Genomic DNA, 17,633 nt, shown 5'->3' on the forward strand with positions numbered 1-17,633 from the left:
AGCCATTTCTTTTAGATACTGGTGCCATGAGAAGCTCTATCATTCATTCTAAACTCCCTGGCGCACCTTTGTCTGGCTTAACGAATGTATCTGTAGGATTTTCTGGCGCCCCTGTTCGCAATCCAGTTTCTTGCCCTTTGCCTGTTTCAATAGGCCCTTATCATTTAGAAGCTCCGCTTCTTCTGACGAATGGTTGTGGTGAAAATCTGTTGGGTTTAGATCTATTAAAAAGAATGCATGCTACGATATATTGTTCACCTTCTGGTGTATACCTCACTCTAGGACAGAAAATGACTAGTCCAATGTACTTATCAAAAGATCAATTCCCACCTGAATTGCTTTCTCTTCCCGAAACGCTTTGGGCTACGGGTCCGAATGACGTTGGTTGTCTTGAGATCCCACCTTATGTTGTTACTCTCAAGCCCAATGCTGAAATGCCACGTATTCCGCAATACAGAATCTCTACTGAAGGTGAGAAAGCACTTCTGGAAATTGTCCATGATTTGATTCAGAAGGGTGTGGTTGAGGAAACGAGAGGAAATACATGTAACAGTCCTGTTCTTCCGGTTCTTAAACGCACCGATCCTTCTCAGCCTCCTGTTTATCGTTTTGTAATTGATCTTCGGGAGGTAAACAAGATTGTCGTACCGCAGTTTCCTGTAGTCCCAGATATCACTGCTCTGTTGACGATGATACCTTCTACAGCGACTTGGTTTTCAGTTATTGATCTAAAGAATGCTTTCTTTAGTATTCCCATCGCCGAAGAGAGTAGAGATATTTTTGGTTTTTCCCTCGGAGGCCGAAGCTTCCGGTTTAAACGCGCACCTCAAGGTTATTGTGAAAGTCCCTCTATTTACAGTCAAGCTCTAAAATGTCATCTTGATGCCTTTTCCTTACCGTCCGGTGCCGCTCTCATTCAGTACATGGATGACTTATTAGTTGCAGCTGATTCAGAGGAGATTTGCAAAAACGTGACCGTTGCACTGTTGCGTCATTTGTTTGATCTGAATCACAAGGTTTCTCCTTCTAAATTACAATATGTCTGTCACGAGGTGACTTATTTGGGTCATCTCTTGTCAAAGGAGGGACGACGATTGACCCCCGAACGAATTCAGGCAATTGCACAAATGTCAGTGCCATCCACACAAAGAGAGGTACGTGCCTTTTTGGGCATTACTTCTTATTGTAGACAGTGGATTCCGAGTTTCTCTTTATTGGCTAAACCGCTGTTGGCGCTAACTTTAAAAGATACGCCTCAGCCTCTTCCGTGGACTGACGAGTGTCAGAAGAGTTTTACTGATTTGCGTATTGCTTTGTGTTCTGCTCCTGTATTGGGTACTCCTGATTACAGTAAGCCCTTTACGCTCTATGTCCACGAAAGAGAGGGTTGTGCATTGTCAGTCTTAACGCAGCGTTTTGGAGATCAACAGCGACCATGTGCATATTTCTCAGCTACGTTAGATCCAGTAGCTAAAGCATTGCCTAGTTGTCTTAAGGCGACAGCGGCAGCAGCAATTTCTATTCGACAGTCTGCTGGAGTAGTGCTAGATAATACTCTCATTGTTATGGTGCCACATGCAGTGGATACTTTACTAAATAGGACAAAAACGCAGCATCTTACGAGTGCTCGGTTGTCCGGATATGAGCTGACGCTTTTGGCTAGTCACATACACATCAAACGATGTAATACCCTGAATCCAGCTACTTTGTTGCCTCTTCCAGAAGAGAGAGATGTCTCTGAACAGCATGATTGTTTTCTTCGTACTGAAGAAGAGACTAAGGGTAGAATTGACCTAAAAGACACGCCATTAGTGAATCCAGATGGAACACTATGGGTAGATGGTTCTTGTTTCAAGCTCCCGAATGGAGATACAGTTTCAGCCTACGCTATTACTACTTTGCATACGATTGTGGAGACAGCACGCATTAGACATAATTCAGCTCAGGCAGCTGAATTGATAGCCTTAACTAGAGCGTGTGTGTTATCCAAAGGAAAAAGAGTAAACGTGTACACTGATAGCCAATACGCTTTTGGTGTAGCGTTTAACTTTGGGCGCTTATGGAAGGAAAGAGGATTCTTTACTTCCCATGGTACTAAGATACAACATGGTCAATTAGTGACTGAACTTCTTGAGTCACTTACAATGCCTACTCAGATAGCGATCGTGAAGTGTAGTGCACACAAAAAGATTGTGGACGATGTTGGTCGAGGAAATGCATTTGCAGATGAGGTAGCGAAAAAGACAGCCAGAGACAACACAAGTCGAATGTATGTTGGAGGTCCCGCAAACTGCGTAAGAGAAAAGGGAATGTGTGAAGATACAGTAGAGAGTGTGAAATCAATTCAAGGAGAGGCTACGGAGAATGAGTTGAGAAAGTGGAAGGAAAGTACAGGAATGTTAGATGAGATGGGATGTTGGGTTGAATTATCAGAACATCAACGTTGGCTGTTACCAGATGCTTATGTACTACCTGTAGTTACTATGGCACATGGTCCAGCTCACCTAAGTGCAAAAGGAATATGTAAACTTCTGGCTCCAGTGTGGCAAAATGAGGGGATCCCAAAGTGTGCAATTAATGTAGTAAAACATTGTATTGTTTGCTTGATGTACAATCCGGGAAAGGGAACCCCAACTCCAGCAGGTCATTTTGCTCCTCCAACATATCCATTTGAGGTGTTGCAGATCGATTATATTCACATGGAACGATGCAACAACCTCAAATATGTTCTGGTGGTAGTATGTGCTTTTTCTAGATGGGTAGAAGCCTACCCTCTGAAGGACAATACTGCTTTATCAACTGCCAAAATACTTTTGAAAGAATTCTTCCCTAGGTTTGGTTTGCCGCGCATTGTCTGGAGTGACAATGGGAGCGAATTTGTGGGTCAAGTCATGCAAAAAGTTTGTGCAGGTCTTGGCATAAAACAGAAGTTCCACGCGGCGAATCACCCACAGTCGGCTGGTTTAGTAGAATGCTACAATGGAACCTTGAAGCTTAAAATTGCTAAGGTGCAAGCTAGCACAGGACTTAATTGGCCTGATGCTTTACCATTGGCTCTTCTGTCCACCAGAACAGCAGTACACTCTTGTTTGGGGCTTAGCCCTTACGAAGTGATATTTGGTCGCCCAGCTAATGTATGGGGAGTTCCTCGCCCTAAGAAATACTCAGACTTGCCATACCCGATGTTGATTGACTACTTGCATGACCTTACAACTAAATTGCGTGTTCTACATCAACAGGTTCAGAGTGCTCTACCAGAGGCTTCCACAGACCCAGGTCATTCCATCCGACCAGGTGACTGGGTCTGCACGAAAAATTTCCAACGACAGAGAAATTTGGAGCCCAGATGGAGAGAGCCACGCCTGGTTCTTTTGACCACAAGAACAGCAGTTAAAGTCAAAGGAAAGAAAAACTGGGTGCATGCCGTGCACTGCAAGAAAGTGCCTTTGCCCTTGCCTTTCGATCAGTGGGTCCGTAGAGGCATCAGTGACTCTGAAAGTGAGAAAGTTCCGCAATTTGTACCATTCAGTGATGCACGTCTAATTGGAACACTTTCTGAGAAAGAGGACGACGACATCCTTCAAGAAGCAATACCATCGCATCGTCGCTTGAACACGACAAATCCAGGAACATTGTTTCAAAACCAGACTGCCTCTGGACAGGAACGCTATAATTTGAGACCTAGACCAAAGAACTTGTAAATTTCTCTCCTATGTAGTACTCTATCCCGGTTGCAGGGTCACGGTAGGAGTCTTAGTTACGACCTGAGTAAGTGGCAATAGGCCTGCAGGACCTCACAGTGTCATAGGACGGTAGATAATCGTGACTACAGTGATTGAGGAAGATTGCCGTGAGCATCCACTTAGAAAGATGGAGGCTACATTAGATAAAAGAGAAAGTAAAAATGTAAAGAATAAATGTAAAGAAATATGTAGTCGTTGTAATATTGCTCTATGCGTCATTATATTGTCGTGTATTCTTTTGGCATCTGTAAACTGGATCATTATTACTCTGCAGCAAAAAGTTGTCTCTTCTCCTACCTCTACATCTTCTTCTACTATCTCTCCGCACCTATTTCACACTCTTCCCCAGCATGAACTCATCAGAAGAACTGAATACTTTAACAATTCCTTCGTCCAGTTGTTACATCAACATCAGTTAGTGATCAATACAACTGACTGTTGGGTGTGTGGACTCATACCACATACGGTAGAAAAAGAAATGCCATATTTAGTTCTTCCATTCTCCTATGAAGGTTCCGCTTGGGCTTATTTTGTCATTTTCAATAATGCATATCAAAGTAAAATTAAACAACCTGTCAGTTCACATAGTGTTGGTTCAAATTTCAGTCATAGTTTATTGATAAAGGGAATGGTAGCTATGGCTAAAATCATGGAAAAAAGTGAAGCTTCCATAGATGAAAGAAAAGCATATACCAATTGGAACATAACTAATTACATTTCCAGCCTCAATGATAAGATTAAGCAAGGAAAATCTCCTCCGATACGGGTCATACCCCAACAAGGAAATTTCTGTCTGCAAATAAATGGTAGAACTCCAAACACCGGACAAAGAGAAAGTTTATGTTCCCATACATATGTTTATTCAGCCCTGAATTCACTGCCGTTAGTACCATCTCAAGGTACATACTTCGTTTGCCACGATAGGGCTTATACATGGTTGCCAGCTGATTTCTCTGGTACTTGTTATATAGCCTTTCTTCTTCCCCCTACATACACCGCTCCTGCGAACCATCATAAAAATAGATATGGCAGAGGGATTGTGGATTCGAAAGACACAGCAGGACAAGAGGGAGGAGATTTCCTCAAAGGATTTCTTCCCTTCTGGGGTCCAATGGCCAACAGCAGAAATATAAGGCAATTGGTTCGTGTCGTAGAAACCACCATAGACATCACTGTAGGAGCTTTAAGTAACATTACAGCTGAACTACAGGCTGATCGTCTTATGACCTTGCAGAACCGTGTTGCCTTAGACTTTGTTCTTGCGGACCGTGGTGGAGTATGCAAATTGATCGGATCAAGTTGCTGTATTTTCATACCTAATGACGCTCCGACAGTATACCAAGCTATCTCTAAGTTACACATAATCTCCGAGTCGATTCATCAGGACGAAGGAGATTGGTCCTTTTCAGAGTGGTTTTGGGGATTACTGTCCAAATGGGGTTGGAAGGTATTGACATTCTTTGGAGTAATTTTAGCTTTTATATTCTCTTGTTGTCTTTGTATGCACTGCGGTCCTGCCATCTGCAACCTATGTGCTACTGCATGTATTCCCAAACCCAAGTCACAAAGAGCAGAGAATATCAAAATGATGGTACAGCAACAGCTTGATGACCTCATGGCCATAGACATCGACTCAGATTAACATGAGTTTGTGTATCTTGCCTGAGTTCTGGCAAAAGGAGGGTCTGAGGAAATTCGATTTTTAATACGATCGTATCGACCCGCCATTTTGTGGCCCGCCGCCATTTTATGTTGCCTTCACTCAGGCAGCACAGCGAACGAAGTCCATTCTGCCTTTTCTGCTTATTCTGCAACATGGTGTTCAAAACAGCCTTCTGCCTCTATCTTTACAAGGCTGGTATTAAGGTCTGACCGAGTACACTAATCCCTGTCTGGTTTTCTAATCCTTGTTTCAACTATCTGTAGGCTCACACTATTCTCCGCCGATCTTATCTTATCGTCTGGCCTTCGCTGTCCTTTGCTAGTATTCTCTCATTTCACAACTGTCCTCCAAACGCACACAAACTTATCGCACCACATGCAACTTCGTTGTGGATCGGTTAATGAATTAGTTCAAGGGAGGGGTGACAAACACAGCTGGAGGGGAGGCAACCTTAAGTCACTTGATACTTTGTTTTCCAATTCCTTCTATTGGTGCTGTCTTGTTTTCCGACATTTCTATTGGCTCTGTTCTATCTTTACATTATTCTTACTGGCTCCTTTCTATGTGTTCTGGGAGTGTATGTAGTTAATAAATGGTTTTTATACGGTATATAAGATTGTGCGCCACAAAGTAATGTGGCAGTCTCCTGAGAACATACCTTGTGTACTTCTTGGACAACTGTACTAGCTGCAGCTAATAAAATCTGATCTTTTACGCCTGACAGAGTGTCCCGTGTCTCTGTTAGTTGAGGCAGGTGAATCCAAGGAGATTTCAGGCGTACCCTGCGCCGCCAGGCCCATAAGGTTCTGGTTCTTCAGGTTGAAACAGTGTTTTAATGCCTTGAAAATCCTTCTGGGCTGCACTGTTAGCACTTCATTCATGGTATTGCTACAGCAATTGCTCCCGGCTGATGTGATGAGTTGTCCACATGTTACACAGAACGATTGCAGTACACAGAGGTTGTTGGGGAGCCTGTTTTTCTTCCATTTCTTTTCCTGTCTATGGATAGAGTGTTTGTTGCTGGTCTGGTCTTTGGAGTACCAAGGTGAAGGTTTCCTTTTGCGCATTCTTATTTTAGTCGGAAGTAGGTGTTTGCATGATTTTGCAGAAATGCATTTAAGTTGCTTAGAAAAGAGTTGTGGTAAGGTGTGGAGATGGCAGGTTGAGGGAGATGTTTGATCTTTAGGTTGTTTACGGGGAAGTCTGAAGGATCTGATGGTTTGCTGTTCCATTATGGGCTGACCTCGATGTGTTTTTTAGATGGTGAGCAGACTCCCTGAGATGGTGAGGTGATCGATCAAGATTAGGGGACTTGCAGGCTTGGACTGGACAAGTACCCAAAACCATCTATGCATGACACTGCATCTAAATTCCCACTAAAGTGTGACTGCGTCTGCGACTCCACCTCACATCACTACTTCTCTGTTAAGTTATTCCTTTCACCTCACTCTGACACAGTTTTCCTCAAAAGAACACTGGATAACACCATTGCCCTAGTAGACTTCATTTTCTGTAACTACATTATATCGCAAGAATCATAGGTCATCCCTGTACACCACCCTTGATGTCATTACATCACACTTTACCTCAAGCAAACAAAACATTTCCTCCAGTAAGTAACACATCTCCACAATAGACTACATCCTCTCCTCCCACAGCTCCAATGACCACTCTCAACAGCACCATGCCATACGCCCATTAAATGGCAAGTTATCCTCCCAACTAGAATCACCTACTCACCACTCACTTGCACCATTTCTGCTGTTCGAGTGCAGGGTACTTTCAGCTTCAAAACATACTAGTATGTAGATGCATGACAACTGCTTGCCAGAGCACTCATAGAACGTACTTCAACATACACAGTACATACACAAAAATGCAAGGAAACACAAAAATTAAGATCATGAAAAAATTAGGATGAAAAATGGTGCACAGTACACCAAAGCCAAGAAATCCACAACAGCCCATCACTTGAACTCTGGACACACGAGTTCTGTCCACACATTTAAACAGTGAACACATGCATAATACTTTCACAAGACTAAATCCATATTTATGTTTCTGAAAATAATGCCCTTTCTGCTAAATGGAACTATGCAGTCAGTTCCCGTACGTTTTGCTTATTAGCACGAAGAGGCAGAAATGAATTGTCCATATTCATTCTACAGCATTACTTGTAGTGAGGATTTAGGTCCCCCATACTTTATACTTAGTGATATGTTTAAGTATCGTTTCCTATGTTTAAAAAAAAAGAAAAAGAAACTAACACTAAGTCGGAGGGGAAATAAAGTTGGCAGGCTAAGTGCTCCAACTCTTTCATCGAACAAGTATGAACTCCACTGGGGTAGGTGGAAACATTACATTAGGAGGACTGGTGAAGTGGCAGGAAGCCAGGAATGTGCGAGCGGGGACCCCTTAAGGGAGGGTGCGTGCACATGCGCACACTGGTAGCAGTGCTGATGGTGAGGATTAAAAACGGCAAAGAGGCAGGGGGTGAAGGCAAAACTGCCAAGACCAACACATTCCATGTCAAAACAGCTCGGCGATATTGCAAAAAGAATTCCAAAAAGGATTTCAGCTGACGAAAAGGTTCGCCTCCTCAGACTCCCAGAGAGCAAAAGGTAAAAAAAGCAGTAAAAATAATCTGTTTAGCTTTCACTCTACGGACCCATTTCTCAACAGAAAACGTTCACAGTGTGTTAACAAACGTTTCCAAAAAAGCTTTTGGCAATTCACTCCGTCACTCCGCACCTGTTGTTCAGCCCTGAACTGGCTCGTATGCTTTATTTTGTAAACGTTTGTGACCTGGGCTTGTGGGACACGAAACTCCACCATAGCTGGGCAGCCAACGACACGTGATGTGGCAGGAGTGCCTCAGAGGCTGGTATTCATGAGATGGAGGTGGGTAGGCATGAAGTAACAACAGGTACTACCCGGAGGTCACTGAGATTTTGTAAAGTCCCGCACAGCGACTTTCTGTCCTACACCTTCTCTGAATATGTTTCACCCTATATTCCCATCCCAGCTTTAGATTGATTGTCTTCATGTCATGCTACATTAGACTGTTATCAGCATTTCTAGAGTTTTACCGCACTGTGGCACTCAAGAGTCAGTGTGCACACCACGTGGTTCTGGGATTTTCATTGACAGGTTGTTTGGTTAGTCAAGACTGGTTTATAAAATGTTTGTCCATGATCGTTTTAGTCAAGGAAAAAATGCAATGCGTCTAAAACAGCCAGGAATCTTTATTTTACTATGGGCACCAATGCACGTTCCAAAGGACTTTGCCATTTCCTTGGTACCACTGGCTAATCAGTTGCCAACTCCCCAGACTGCCGCTCTCCTCCAGCATGCAATCGCTAGCTGAATATAAAGCGTTATTGCAGTTTACCACATGCACCCGTGCAGGGGTGCCCTGCTTAAGCTACCCTGGTCTGAATGGTTCTAAGATCTTTGATGGCGCGGCAAGACTTTTTTTTATACTTCCTTTTATTAAAAATATATTCTTAGGAACAGTTTAACAATTGTGACACCGTGACACACTAACATCCTCAGACACAAGATCACGTATGAGTAAAAAGGGATGTCTGCACTAGTATATATATTGGTTACATTCCAGCAGTCCCAGGATTGTAGAATGCTTCTGGGGGCGGCCTCTTGATAAGTAGATAGATTTGTGGCACGTCTATCCACTTCCGCGTACTGGTGGAGAATACCAATGTTTATCTATATCTCATCTGGCTATCAAGAAGCCCAGGGCAATAGTTGTGCTCTGGAATTCCGCCTCCTCATTACAGGTTCGCAGCTGTCAACAGTGCAGCAGATGAACTGGGGTCCAGGATACTTAGGGGGGGCACTGCACCCCAATTACAGCGTTTTATTTAGTGAAATACTAGGTAATAGGCGTGGCATTTTCCCTCCCTGCATCAGGGCTTACGGCACCACTCCTATGCCACTGCTCCATTATTCCTAATAATACCAATTTGGGGGACAAAGTAATGTGCTCAGAAGCACCTTCGAGTGGGGCAACCTATAGCTGACCAATATTTCTGGAATCACCAGCAGGAACGTGTTGCGTTCACTCAGTTTGTCGCGGTAATATGTACTAGGAAAAGATATATGTGCAAGAATTTCTTACCCTCGAACAGGGCTCACAATGTTTGTAAGCATAGCACAATATGACCACCAAGGACTTCCTATTAACACCTAAAGCATACTTCAGCTCTCAATACTTATAGAATTGGGACTTATTGTGGCCTTTGTAAATGAACCTCACTGCGTAGCTCCAAAAAGGATTTCATAGAGCCAGACTTCCAACAATTGTCCACTTGCGAAATACCGAAGTCATTCCTGCCTATGAATCATCTCATATTATTGACTAGTTTCAGTCATGCCCAGGCCAGAGTGGCGGCTTCAGAGTCACCCACTCAGTCCAATCCATCCATCTAAGCACTGTGCCCTGAGTGGCCAGCATCTCTTTTGTCGCTTGGGGTACATTTCACAGTATAGGCCCCTGTAAGAAATTAGTTATTACTTGCAAAGGATGCAAGTACTTCACAAGTTCTAGGTCTGCAGCTGTCTGATTACTGGAAACCACGTACCCCATTGTAGCACTTGACTCTCTCAGGGTAGCGAAGCAGAGCAGTACAAGGCTTATTTAGGGGAAGTGGTGTGGACCCGCAACCCCAATTCGCTGGCACTCAACAACAACGCTCAATCAATTATTGTCCAAGGACGGATTGACTGCATTCACAGTGCGCACTGTACTACAGGGAGCGGTAAAGAGGCTCTTAGGCTATTACCGTTTTTTAATTTTGGAATTATGCTTCTTTTTTTGTGATTTCGTGATGACAGAGAGGTTTGTGCTGACTGAGGGCACTACATTAACTGGAGGCAGATTATTTTAGAGGGGACTGAAGAGGTGTTTGTGCCAGCCCCACTTCGTCCTTTTTTCCCTTCTCTATTTGACCAACTATGACTCCATTTTGGGTGGCAGTCTAGTTGTTGCATGCTTGGGCATAGGTCCTATATAAGGAAGCATGCTGCGAAGATGCACCTCTGGTGCCGAACGCAAAATTGTCAATTTCTCCTCCGATGTCAGCCTAATAAATAGAGGCTGTTACTGGAGGCAAGATTTATTGAAAATTAGGGCATGGCTTGGTCCATCACAGTTACCCACGAGTATGGCGTTTTGACTACCACCAGGCAGGGTGTTTAAGTAAGACGAGAGGGAAGACCTAGCCTGTCCAAACATAGCAGCTCTTCAGGATTCAGACTCTCAGACAAGGGTACACTAAAGGGTACTTCAATTGGTAAGTGATACACAGTAAAGCACACAATTTATATTTTTAATATTTTAGATCCAGGCACACTATCTGTCTTATTTCCATTTCCAACAGAAACCTGGTTTAATGATAAGTATATGGCTGGGCTACACTTGATGAATAACATTTTACACTGATCACGCCCTATAAAAGGGGGTGTGAGGTTGTGGCTATTATTTCCTAAGGTAGGCCTCATAAGCCATGAGCTGAGATTGTTGCCGTTACCTCTGGTGAAGGTACTGGGCTTGTCCATCTCTTCATCAGCTTCAGTCATGATTAGTGGCTTAATATGTTACAATTCACTTGGGTTTACACAGCCCCTCCACAACCAGACAGGAGAACAACCCCCCCTGCTCCAGAACACCCTGACATCTTGAAGGGGTACCTGAGTGGCAGTGAAGTAAAGGTCTTTTCCCCTACTGGTCCTCCGGGGGCATAAGACTGCCAGTGCCACTGGAAGGACCCATTCTAGTCCTGGGTATCAACTGAGTCAAGGTCACAAAGTCCATCCTTGCAGGACATCAGGTTGCTTCTCCTTCCAGCTGGCCATTCTTTTGCTGTTGTCGCACCAAGGTGCAGGGGTCTTCTCCACTGTCTCTTCTTTGTGCAGGGGTTTTCAAGTAGGGATGTTAAGTCTTAGTGGCTAGACACTCCTGGTATATCATAGGATGCCACATAACCCCTCCACCCTTGTCCCAACCCTATTGCAAAACATTTAGGACAATTTAAAGTGGCAACTTCAAGTTTTCTGTGGTCTGAGATCCACCCCAGCTGACACAGTTGCCTCCACCCTTCCCACCAAAGCTCAAAAACAAACCCTGTTTGTGTGGGATCCCTCCTTTGTTCCAGTGGCCCTGGCCTGTCAGAGGCAGATTTCCTCCCAACCCCTTCCTTTACCAGGGGCAGAGTCAATCACTGTTGATTGCCCTTTAGTGTGGGGAGGCCTTCAATCCATCTGCTGGGGAGCAATTTACTTGGCCCAATACGGAGACAAAGGCTTGGAATCTGATTATAAGCTGAGTCAAAGAAATTTGACAAATCCTGTACTCCTTTAAGATATGGAAAACGGTTACTGGAGACTGCAAATTTAAATTTGGTGTGCACATTTTCTCCCAGTCTGATACCTCGCAGGACTCTGTAGGCCTAAGTATTGCAAAACTGGGCTTTAAGGCAGATTTCCCTTACAATGTATAATATAGTAAATTACCAGAATGTTTCCACTATGCCTTACTGACCCACTATGAATGCCCACTCATATTACAAGGCCTACTCCAGGTCAGCACCACTGCTTGCAGAGTCCCTTCTACCAGGGTGCAGATAGCAGGCTACACACAACAGTAGTCTCATGTAGGCGATGGGTGCGGTGTAGGGGTGATAGAGGACACAAACACTGAGGTTAACTACCCTTTTCAGGGTTTTACGTGCTTTTTATTGTTCTTGGCGGCAGTAAAGGGGAAAATAACCTAGAACAGTCTGTTAGTAACTGATGGTTCTGAGTTCCCTTTTTCTTTCCTTCTCTTCCTGCTCTGGTCTCTATCCGTCTCAGGTGGGTTGTTTATTTCTTCCCTTTCCTTTTCCCTTCCAGATGGCGTGTTCCGGTATCCTGGCGGCAGGTTTCCTCGGAAGAACAAAAACAAGGTGGCAGCCGGTAAGTGGGGAGGGTAAGCACGGTTTTGTTTCTGTATAGGGGTATGTGAGAGGAGGTGAAATACGAAAGGGGGGGGATGTGATGGAGGGGTTACTCTATTCTTTTTAGTGGGGAGGTGAGTGGGTTTCTTTTCCTAGTGTCGGCACAATATACGTGATTGTTATGGTGCCCAGGGAACTTGTCCCACCTCAGGCGCTCCCCTTTTAGAGATAGTCACCCTGTCTCCCTTCCTCCCCTTTCCACCCCTTTCTAATCCTCCCCTCGCTTCCTACCCTTCCCCTTCCCTGGGTTCTGCTACGGCCCTTTACTAGAGCACGTACCTTGTCCAGCCACGACCCTCCTGGGCCATGGCAGGCTGTCGCGTCCTCCGTCTCCTCTCGGGGCGGCTCTTCAGTCTTTTCTTCCCTCTCCCTTCCTGGGTATCCCGGGTTGACGCTTCTCTCCGTCTCCTCTGCGTGGTCTGGCTCGGCGTTTCTCTCCTTCTCGCGCTGTCCGATGGTCTCTCCCTCTGGCTCCGTATCGCGTCCCGAGGAGGAGTCCCGTCCCGTTGCATCCTTCTTCAATCTCGGCAACCCGGAACTCCGGGGCCGACTTCCGTCTCCTCCCCCACGCGTCTCCATGACGACGGGGTTGTAGATCTGGCGAGGCGTTCGAGGAGCGCCAGGATTGGGATTCTTGCGGCGCCCTCCTACACACCCCTTCCCATGAACGGGACTGGTATAGGCCCGAGGAGTCCGGGCAGCGGGAGAGGAAGTCTGCGGGACATTGGCGAGCCCCAGGGATATGGCGGATCTGAAAAGTAAAGGGTTGCAGTTCAAGGAACCAGCGGAGTACTCTGGAATTGGTGTCCTTATGGGAAGCCAACCACGTTAAAGGCGCATGATCGGTGTAGAGGATGAATGGGCGTCCCAGGAGGTAATACTGCAAACATTCGATTGCCCATTTAATGGCTAGACATTCCTTCTCTATAGTGGGGTAGTTCGTTTCCCTAGGCAATAGCTTCCTACTGATGTAGACTATCGGGTGTTCATGTCCCTGGCGGTCAGGTTGTGCCAACACGGCCCCTAACCCGACATTGGATGCGTCCGTAAAGAGATGGAAAGGCCTGGTAAAATCGGGACAACGCAACACTGGTTTGGTTGTAAGGGCTTCCTTGAGCCACTGGAATCCCTGAAGTTGGGAGGGGGAAAAGGGAGGTAGGACAGTCGGGTATTGTTTTTTTAAGAGGTCCGTAAGGGGGGCTGTTATAGTAGAGTATTGAGGGATGAACCTTCGATAGTATCCAACTAGCCCCAGAAAAGAGCGAAGTTCCTTCTTTGTGGTAGGAAGGGGAATCTGTCGAATGGTGGCTACTTTATCCTTTTGGGGACTCAAGAGCCCATTCCCAATGACGTAACCTAGGTAGGCTATCTGGGTCTGACCTAGTACACATTTCTTTGGGTTGGCGGTAAGCCCGGCTGCGGATAGTGCGGAGAACACCTTTTCCAGGTGAAGGAGGTGGGTAGACCAGGTAGAACTAAAAACAACAATATCATCAAGATATGCGGCTGTAAAATCCTGGTAGGGTCTTAGTAGTTGATCCATTAGTCGTTGGAACGTTGCTGGGGCACCATGAAGCCCGAAAGGGAGCACCGTGAATTGATACAGACCTGAAGGGGATACGAACGCCGTTTTTTCTTTGTCAGTGGGTGCTAAGGGGATCTGCCAATACCCCTTTGTCAGATCAATAGTAGTCATATATCGGGCCTGCCCAATCTTCTCCAAGACTTCATCTACCCGAGGAATGGGGTATGTATCAAAAAGGGATATCTCATTGAGCTTCCGGAAGTCAATGCAGAAGCGGATAGAGCCATCCGGCTTCGGCACTATGACAATCGGAGAACACCACGGGCTGGTAGATGTTTCAATGACTCCTAAACGCAACATTTTATCGATTTCCTCTTCTATGAGGGTTTTCCTTGCCTCGGGAATTCGATAAGGTCGTTGGCGTACTACTTTTCCTTCCGGGGTTCTAATGTGATGCTGGACCAGTGCTGTTTTCCCCGGTAGTTCAGAAAAGAAGTAGGCATGACGGTGGACTAACTCCGTCATTTGCCGGGTCTCTATCTCGGAAAGGGACTCATTGATTTTGGGGAGCTGTTGAGGGTCATACAGTGAGGTGGGGCACAATTCCAACCCTAAAGGTTGAGTCGGCGTGATCAGACATCCCCTCGCTAATGCTAAGTTATCGCTTGTGGGTTCTTCCCATTTCTTTAATAGGTTAATGTGGTAAATCTGGGTTCGTCTCGGATTATTTCTTAATTCTAATAAATAGGTAACGGGGGTAACTCTTTTTAAGATTTTATATGGTCCCTGCCATTTGGCTATTAATTTGTGCTCTGAGGTGGGCCTGAGGATTAACACCTTGTCATTGGGTTGTAAGATCCTGAGTTTGGTACCCTGGTCATAGTAAGTTTTTTGGTTATTTTGGGCTTCTGTTAGATGCTGCCTTACGTCCTCCCATACTGATTGGAGTTGGGTTTTTAACTTATGGACATAGTCTAGGATAGGACGTTCTTCGTTCTCCTCCTCCTCCCAGAGTTCCACTGCCATATCTAGAAGGTTTCTTGGTTGTCTCCCAAATACAAGTTCAAACGGGCTATGCCCAGTAGAGGATTGTTCATGTGTCCTTATCGCGTACAATACTAGGGGAAGCTTCTGATCCCAGTCCTTACCTGTCTCATTCACCACTTTCCTTAAAAGTGTTTTTATGGTGCGATTATACCGTTCGACCAATCCATCCATTTGTGGATGGTAGACAGATGTTTTTATCTGTTGAACCCCTAGGGATGTACAGATTTGTTTCATTAGCCCTGAGATGAATGGAGTTCCCTGGTCCGTAAGGAGTTCTTCGGGGAATCCCACCCGGGAAAAAAAAGATATCATAGCTTGTGCTACGTTTTTCGTAGTGGTGCTGGAAAGGGGAATGGCCTCGGGGTACCTACTTGCGTAGTCTACGAGCACGAGAATGTGGGTATGCCCTTTACTAGACGGTAAAAGAGGACCAACTATGTCCATACCGACCCGTTTGAATGGTATATCAATCAGAGGTAGGGGTCGCAACGGTGCTTTACGGAGGGTTCCTGGCTCCACAAGTTGGCACTTAGGACATTGAGCACAGTATCTTCTGATATGGGCATATACTCCCGGCCAGTAAAACCGCCTGAGTAAGTATTCTTCCGTTTTCTCCCTACCACAATGTCCTCCCCCTGGTTGGTTGTGGGCTAGGAAGAGTACCTGGGTTCGGTAAGGTTCGGGAACGACAAGCTGTCTTTTCTCCCCATTTGTTTTGGTGGTGACCCTATATAACAGATCTTTTGAGGTCAAGAAGTAAGGACCTACCTCTCCAGTTGAGGCGGTTTTAGCATTCTTCCAAGCATGTTTTAAGGTGGGATCCTCGTGCTGACTCATCCTAAACGATATGGGGGCTGCGTCTAGGAGGGCCATGACTCCTTCTTTGTTTTGTTGGTCCTGTTGCCAGGCGTATTTCCGTTTCTCCGTTCTCCTCTCTTTTCGTGTTAACTTCCGTCTAGTGGGATGACTAGGTATAGCATCATCTCGGAATGGCGCATCACCCCACCAGTTGTCCACTGGGTTTTTCTGTCTGGTCCTGTCTAAAAGGTTGTCGAATCTTTGATAGTCCGTTCCTATTACACATTCCTCTATTAGGTTGTCCATGAGCCCCACAGGCAGACTGTCTATATGTCCGTCCCAGCCTATGTCTATGTTGAGAAGCGGATACTGGGCTCGATCTCCATGGACACAGCATATCGTAACCCATTGGTCCTCAGGGGGTGGTATATGGTGAATCAGACTACGTCGGACTACTGACTGACTACACCCGGAGTCAATTAAGGCCATAACAGGTTTTCCGTTGATCATCAGGGGGTATTTAAAGGAGACGTCACTCTTTCCTAGGCATAAGACTCTGCCTCTAGTTATGCCTATCTCCATTGGCTCTATACCCTCCTGCCTTCTGGGACATCCACGGGCGATATGGCCCCACTCCCCACAGTTGAAACATTGGGGTTGCTGCATTGGGCTTCTCTCCGGGTTCCTAGATAGGCTGGTCTCTTCTGTTGTTCGTCGTGTGTGGAATTGAGTAGGAGGTATTGGTGGTTTCCCCATGGGGCGGACGGGTTGTGGTTTACCCTCTCCCGATCTGTGATAGGCACAAGCTAGATCAACCGCTGTCTCAGTATCTATATTGGGGTGTTGTCGGATCCAGTGTCGGTATGGGGCGGTAGGGAATCTAGATACTGCTCCAAAATAATCGCCTTAATTATGTCCTCACGTTCCATTCCTAGTGGCCCCAGCCACTTCAACCCTAGATCCTTCACCCGGTAATAGTATGTCCGAGGGTCTTCATGGGGTCCCCACCTTACTTTCCGGAATCTAGTTCTATAATATTCGACGTCATGTCCGACTCGTTCCAAAATACTCTTCTTTATCTCGGCATACGGGGTGACACCTCCTGGATTTGCGGCCTGATAAGCGGATTGGAGGGTTCCTGTCAGGAGGGGAGCTATATACTGACCCCACCTCTCTGCCGGCCATTGAGCACTTGAAGCGACTCTCTCAAAGTTCGTAAAAAACGAGTCGGGGTCTTCTCCTTCCTGGTATTTTTGTAGGACGGAACTTGGCACATTGGGATGTACCTTACTTGCAGCTATAGTGTCGGTCAGCTTTTGTATGGCAGTCTCATGAACTAACTGATTACTGGCCATAATGGTGGCCTGGCTTTTCAATGCCGACTGTAGGGCCTCCCTATCCTCCTTGGCCTCTCGTTGCTGGGCTTCCCAGACTAGCTGGAGATGGCGCTGTCCTTCGGCCAACTGTTTAATCATTTCTTCAAGACTGGACTTGTCCTCCATTATCCCGTATCCGTCCAATCCCACTTCTGACACCACTGTAGGCGATGGGTGCGGTGTAGGGGTGATAGAGGACACAAACACTGAGGTTAACTACCCTTTTCAGGGTTTTACGTGCTTTTTATTGTTCTTGGCGGCAGTAAAGGGGAAAATGACCTAGAACAGTCTGTTAGTAACTGATGGTTCTGAGTTCCCTTTTTCTTTCCTTCTCTGGTCTCTATCCGTCTCAGGTGGGTTGTTTATTTCTTCCCTTTCCTTTTCCCTTCCAGATGGCGTGTTCCGGTATACTGGCGGCAGGTTTCCTCGGAAGAACAAAAACAAGGTGGCAGCCGGTAAGTGGGGAGG

General features: G+C 45.7%; 1 protein-coding gene and 1 long non-coding RNA gene across 8 annotated transcripts in view; one reads left to right on the plus strand and one right to left on the minus strand.

Moving 5' to 3' along the window:
- The window catches only part of VTI1A (vesicle transport through interaction with t-SNAREs 1A), a 1,055,694-nt gene that overhangs the window by 275,145 nt on the left and 762,916 nt on the right, over positions 1-17,633 (minus strand). The window lies entirely within an intron of this gene.
- On the plus strand, positions 7,877-17,620 carry LOC138302039 (uncharacterized). The gene is made up of 3 exons (XR_011205236.1): positions 7,877-8,027; positions 12,316-12,378; positions 17,558-17,620. It is a non-coding gene; the product is annotated as an uncharacterized lncRNA (long non-coding RNA).

This window comes from Pleurodeles waltl, chromosome 6, assembly GCF_031143425.1.
Source record: "Pleurodeles waltl isolate 20211129_DDA chromosome 6, aPleWal1.hap1.20221129, whole genome shotgun sequence".
In the NCBI taxonomy this organism is placed as follows: domain Eukaryota; kingdom Metazoa; phylum Chordata; class Amphibia; order Caudata; family Salamandridae; genus Pleurodeles; species Pleurodeles waltl.